Here is a 6,506-nt window from a genome sequence, read left to right on the forward strand (position 1 = left end):
TCACAGAGATGAAATGACTTGCCCAAGAAGAGCAGTAGTTATGGCAGAGCCAGGATTCCACAGCCAGTCTATCTGACCCTTCATCCCAGACTCCGCCATGGCTCTAGGCTGCCTGACAAGGCTAAAATTAAGTTACATTCATGTACCCCATAAGATGGAGGGGTGCATGAATGTAATTTAATTTCATATTCAAATATATAAATGTATGGATGAGCAGGTGTGTTGACTAAATATTTTCAGTGATTAATCTACCAAGTGAAATAGCTATAGCAAGCTGACGTCTGCGTGTATACAGACCAAGTTAAATTTACCATTTGGTCTGTTGGCTGTAGGATGGTGAGACATCACATCTGGATTAGAACAAGCCAAGCAGGAGGAGGAAAAAATATCACCTGGAGGGACAGGCACACAGAAGACTTGCTTCTGCCATTCCTAGATACTAAGTTGGGCTGTCTCTTATGGGGAGATACTTTTCTTTTCTATAACATAATTAATTTATGTTAAGTACATCTTCAGAAGTGGGAGAAGACAGAGAGCCAGCCAGCAATGGGATAGGGGAGAGTGGACATCCATTGATTTGTCTGGTCTAGAAGCTCCTCCCTGAAACTGCCCCTCTTTCCACTTTGTTTCTACCAAGTGACCTGTCCCCCTGCTCCCTGCCTTAGTTGATTAGTTCAGGACTGGGCATCTGACCCATATTAGAAAAAGTCATTCCCTGGGCATTTGGAATTGGGCCTGAGAAGCAAAACTAACCACACTCAATATTCAAGTAACTCTGACTGGGCACCTTCAGTCTACTGTGTGGACCAGAGATGTCCTAGGTTCAGATGAGCCTCTGATGGCCCCAGGGACATTAGAGCACTTGGGTTTTGTGAGACATTCCTACATCCTTATAATAAAGTCTCCTTTACCCCCAACACCTTTTTTCCCTTACTCTATATAAAGTTGCTTATAACTTACAAGCAGGAATCCTAACTAACATCTTTCGCCTCTCTCACCTCCATATCCAGAAAGTCACCAAGTCCTACTAATTCCACCTCTGTGGTATATCTCATACCCACCCCTTTCTCTTAACTTCCATGCTACTGCCTTTATCAAAGCCTTCCCATCCATGCCTGAATTTCTACAACAGCCTCCAAATAGGTCTCCCTACTTCAGCCTGACCCTCCCGTTCATTCTCTATGCCACTGACAGGGCCACCTACTAGAGCTCACTCCCTTGCTTACCACAATTCTGGTGTCTCTCTCCTCATAGCCTTTGGCTTGAACTCCAAACTCCACAGCACATACACAAGCCTCATGTGATCTGGCCCTCCACTCTAACTGCTCACTACTTTCCCTCTCTCCCTCTGCTGTGACTCCTGTGTTCCACCTGAGCTTGCATTTCCCAGTAGCTCATCACTGTTTTCTAGTCTCTAGACTTCTGCTTGGTACACTCTTCTCCCAGCCTTTCCTCAACCAGCTTCTATTCATCCCTGCTGATCAGGAATAAATGTGAACCCTTAGACCTCTATTCATCCCTGCTGATCAGGAATAAATGTGAACCCTTAGACCTCAATTCTAAGTCTAAGGGGTGGTAATGCATGGGCCAGGTCTTCCTTTTCTCTACTTCTGCCTCTCTGGGGTTGTCTCATAAACATGGCCTTTTAACTTCCCAGTGTCTTCCACTGCTACTTTTCTAGCAAAACCAGCTCTCAGGAAGGGGCCTATTATTTACTCTTTGGTATAGATTTAAGACAAGGAGTCACCTCTTCCAGGGGTATCTGCATGTGAAGATTCATCACTGAAGGCAGAACTCATTAGCCCTATTAAAGGGCTATTGGGCTTCTGTGAGAAGGCAGGGGAGGTGTGTGAGTGCCCTGAAAAAGTACACCACACAGACAGCACATCATGTGTAGGAGCTGCCCTGAGCACAGAGGTCTCTTAGAACTGGGAGAGAGGGAGAGAGAGAGAGATCGTGGTGTGTAGAAAGCAATGGGCTCTATGCAATGTTCCTGACCTGTCCCAGGACAGTATTCAGTGGTTGCTAGACATGCCTTGCATGATTCTCACGGGCCCCATTCACAGGGACTAGGATATGAATGACATCCCCTACAGTTGTGCCATGTAGCAGCCCTGGAAAATTCCTCGGGAAGGCAAAGAGTCTCTGCCTACCTATCCCTCCCTTAGGCATCACCAATTATAGAGGGCAAGGGAGCTTCCCTTTGAGTCAGAGCAATGACCCACTCAGCACAGGGCTCTGGCTCAGGCAGAGCCATTCCAGGAGGCCAAGTGGTCTGCAGGCAGGGAATTGCAGTCATTGCTCTGCCTTTCTCTCTTCTGTCCACTCTTTACCACCTGAGTCATTCATCTAATCTGCAAGTCTGACAATGGCACTCTCCTGCCCCCAATCCTTCAATGGCCCCTCAGTGCCTGTGAGACATACTCCCAGCTCTCTGGGATGGCACACAAGGGCCTCCACAATTGGGCCTCTCTTTCACCAACCTCATTTCCTCTCATTCTGTCTTGTATTTTACACTCCAGCCTCTGCCCACATCACAACGTTCGTATCTTGCAATCCCAGTCCTTTTGGTCCCCTTGGCCTGGAATGCCCTTCTCTTTCCCTGACCCCACTTCCCTACTTCCCCTGTCCCTCTGGCACCATTGTCCTTTACTTGGCAAACTCTTGCTCCTTCTGGAAGGTGCCCCAGAGCACCCTGACACCACTCTCCTCCCACAGACAGTTGGATTGGCCATCCTGTCAGTGGGCCTCCACGCTGTCTGGTACTTGTCCATTTATGTGTCTCTCTCAGGAGACTGTGAGATCATTGAAATATTATCTTGAATTGATTATTATTAATGTTTCATTCATTCATGTTTCTTTAGTGTCCAACTCAGGACCTGGCATGTAGGTATTATACTCAATACCTGAGTTGATTTCACTTCAATTAGCTTTAACCTTAAATTTTATTATGTAAAGCTTAGTTTAATAAAAAGAAATTCCCATGGTTGGGGCATGAGGAAATGCAAATTGTTCTTAAAACTGGGGAAATTCAGGCCGGGCGCGGTGGCTCAAGCCTGTAATCCCAGCACTTTGGGAGGCCGAGAGGGGCGGATCACGAGGTCAGGAGATCGAGACCATCCTGGCTAACACGGTGAAACCCCGTCTCTACTAAAAAATACAAAAAACTAGCCGGGCGAGGTGGTGGGCGCCTGTAGTCCCAGCTACTCGGGAGGCTGAGGCAGGAGAATGGCGTGAACCCGGGAGGCGGAGCTTGCAGTGAGCTGAGATCCGGCCACAGCACTCCAGCCTGGGCAGCAGAGTGAGACTCCGTCTCAAAAAAAAAAAAAAAAAAAATGGGGAAATTCAGAGAAGAAAAAACTTTTTTTTTTTGCTAAAATGTCTTGAGGAAAAGTATACTCTTCTGTACCCTTCCCCAGGATCAAACATTTATAATCTTTATAACATGAGCTCCTGAAAGCAAAGATTTTGTCATCTTCATCTCTGTGTATTCAGCAATTCGCAGAGTGCCTGGCTCATAATATATATTCAATAAATGAATTAAACTGAATTAAAGGAGAGAGAGAATGTAGAAGATCAGAGCCAAAATAAGAAGCCAGGAAAACAGCAAAGCAGGGTGACCACGGGAAAAAAGACCCCATTTTCAGTTGTGCTTTCCATCATTCCTTTCCAGCATTTTATGGCAGTTCCCTGGCACAGCTCCCACTCTGCAGCGAGCCAGAGAAAGGAGATGGCAGAATGATGTTGCTCGTGGGACTTTGCCTTGCTCTTTGATTCTGCTGCCGTGGGGCAGGTGCATTTTCTCAATTACACACAAAGGTGGCAGGCCATTTCTAGCCACCTTGGCCCCACCTGGCAAATGAAGTCTTAATTTTCAACAGACATTTCAGAGCAAAGTCAGGAGGCTCCCAGGTAAACGGGAAAACAGATGCTCTTGCCAGATGCAAACTGGCTCATGAGGGATGGTGGTTGCGGTCGCTGAGGGATCCCCAGAATTCAACAACCTGCTAGCCAGCCACAACTGGTGAGGTCCAGGTAGACATCTAAGGTAGATGAAGTGGCACACTTACACCTTTCTGAGACCCAGTTCTTGGAACATTTCCACAGTCTGTCCCTCTCTAAACCTGTTTCCTCATTTGTAAGAGGAAATGATACTGACTCAGGGAATTTCTGACCATCAAATGATACCTGGCACATAGGAAGCACTCAGTACAGAGTTGCCGTCACACATATCACTGTCTTGGTGCTTCAGTGACTTCATCTGTTAAGCAGGGAGAGCAAGACTTATTTTACACCATGATGCGAGGATCCAGTGACGTGGAGTTCATAGGCTCTGAGCAAAAGATGCGGGGATTTTTATGTGAATTTTATGCCAGTTTCCTCTATCCTGTGCTTTACAGCTATGTTTGTTTGTTTGTTTGTTTGTTTAACACAAGTAAAAACCATTTAACCCAATTTGCTAAAGCCAAACCAAGCTCATTGCAGAATCATCAGATCAGGTTGCCGGGCAGGCAGGTAGAAGCAATGCCATGGACCACTGTCTTGATTTCTGGAAGACAATGATAAAAGTCTCTCAAGAAATGCTTGTAGACATGATGAAGACATGTGGACTAGACACCAATACCCATGACTGCCTGAACAGTCACACACTAAAACAGTTAACATCAATACGGAGAGACTTTTCCTATTATGGAGGCAGAGCTCTAGAATATGGCCCTATCTGAAGGAAGATGGCTTTTTAAAATTAATCATTTGAATTAAGACGGAAACTATGCTTAGTGAATTTGGAAATTATGCAAAACCAGGACAAAAGCAAAAACAGCAATATTTCAACTGGATGAAAAAATGGGCCAAAATCATCACACTGTTACAGTAAAAATGTAAACACCTATACTTGGGTTAAAAAAAAAAAAAAAGAACATAGCTGGAAAGCACAGAATGGAGGAAACCGGCAAAAAATTCATACAAAAATAAAGAAAAAACTACACTTAAAAGATAAATCAGTGTGAGTCGTTGGTGCAATGTGGCTGCCAAAACTAAGGTGATCTTAGGCTGCATTAATAAAAGAACAGTGCCCAGAAAAAAAAGAACAAATTGTTTCAATAGGTTCTAATATCTACTCAAACTGGAGTCTTTCTAGAGAGAAAATAACCAAAATAATAAAGAGTTTGGAAGGCCATGTGGTTTGAAAAAGAGTTGAATATAATGGAGATAAAAGATGAAGAAAGTGGGCTAGTGATGTTGAGAAACAGGATATTTAGAAGGTACTTAACTTTTTTTTTTTTTTGACAGAATCTTGCTCTGTTGCCCAGGCTGGAGTGCATTGGTGCAATCTCGGCTCACCGCAACCTCTGCCTCCCCAGTTCAAGTGATTCTTCTGCCTTAACTTTTCAAGTAGCTGGGATTACAGGTGTGTGCCACCAGGCCCAATTAATTTTTGTATTTTTAATAGAGACAGGGTTTTGCCATGTTGGCCAGGCTGGTCTTGAACTCCTGACCTCAAGTAATCCACTTGCCTCTGCCTCCCAAAGTGTTGGGATTACAGGCATGAGCCACCACGCCCAGCCAGTACTTAACCATTTATCTTTAAGTGAAAGGAATGAAAAACTCTCTGTGGGAAAGTCCTTAGACATATTCTGTGTAGGACTGTAGGACTGAACATTAAAAGGACACTTTAAAAGGATACTTTAAAGGAAATATATTTTATTAGATAAGAGAAAGGACTCATGGTCATAAGATGGCCACAGTTCCTGGTACTTTTGAAACTGCCCCTATAAACGTTATGAAATTACCCAGGGAAGAAGGGAAGGGAAGAAATGAAAATAAACCAAGTTCATAGCACATTCAGCAGTAATCATGAGGTCTACTTGCTCTCTGACCTGTTTCCTCACAGTTACTCTGTGCCTATTGCCTCGGAATCACATAGATCCTGTTAAAAGATTATAGTGTCCCCAAAAAACTCTCCAAAAAATCAATGAATCCAGGAGCTGGTTTTTTGAAAATATCAACAAAATTGATAGACCACTAGTAAGACTAATAAAAAAGAAAAGAGAGAAGAATCAAATAGACACAATAAAAAATGATAAAGGGGATATCACCACCGACCCCACAGAAATACAAACTACCATCAGAGAATATTATAAACACCTCTATGCAAATAAACTAGAAAACCTAGAAGAAATGGATAATTTCCTGGACACTTACACTCTCCCAAGACTAAACCAGGAAGAAGTTGTATCCCTGAATAGACCAATAGCAGGCTCTGAAATTGAGGCAATAATTAATAGCCTGCCAACCAAAAAAAGTCCATGACCAGACGGATTCACCACCGAATTCTACCGGAGGTACAAGGAGGAGCTGGTACCATTCCTTCTGAAACTATTCCAATCAATAGAAAAAGAGGGAATCCTCCCTAACTCATTTTATGAGGCCAACATCATCCTGATACCAAAGCCTGGCAGAGACACAACAAAAAAAGAGAATTTTAGACCAATATCCCTGATGAA

This window comes from Rhinopithecus bieti, unplaced genomic scaffold (assembly GCF_001698545.2).
Source record: "Rhinopithecus bieti isolate Rb0 unplaced genomic scaffold, ASM169854v2 scaffold_22442, whole genome shotgun sequence".
NCBI lineage: Eukaryota > Metazoa > Chordata > Mammalia > Primates > Cercopithecidae > Rhinopithecus > Rhinopithecus bieti.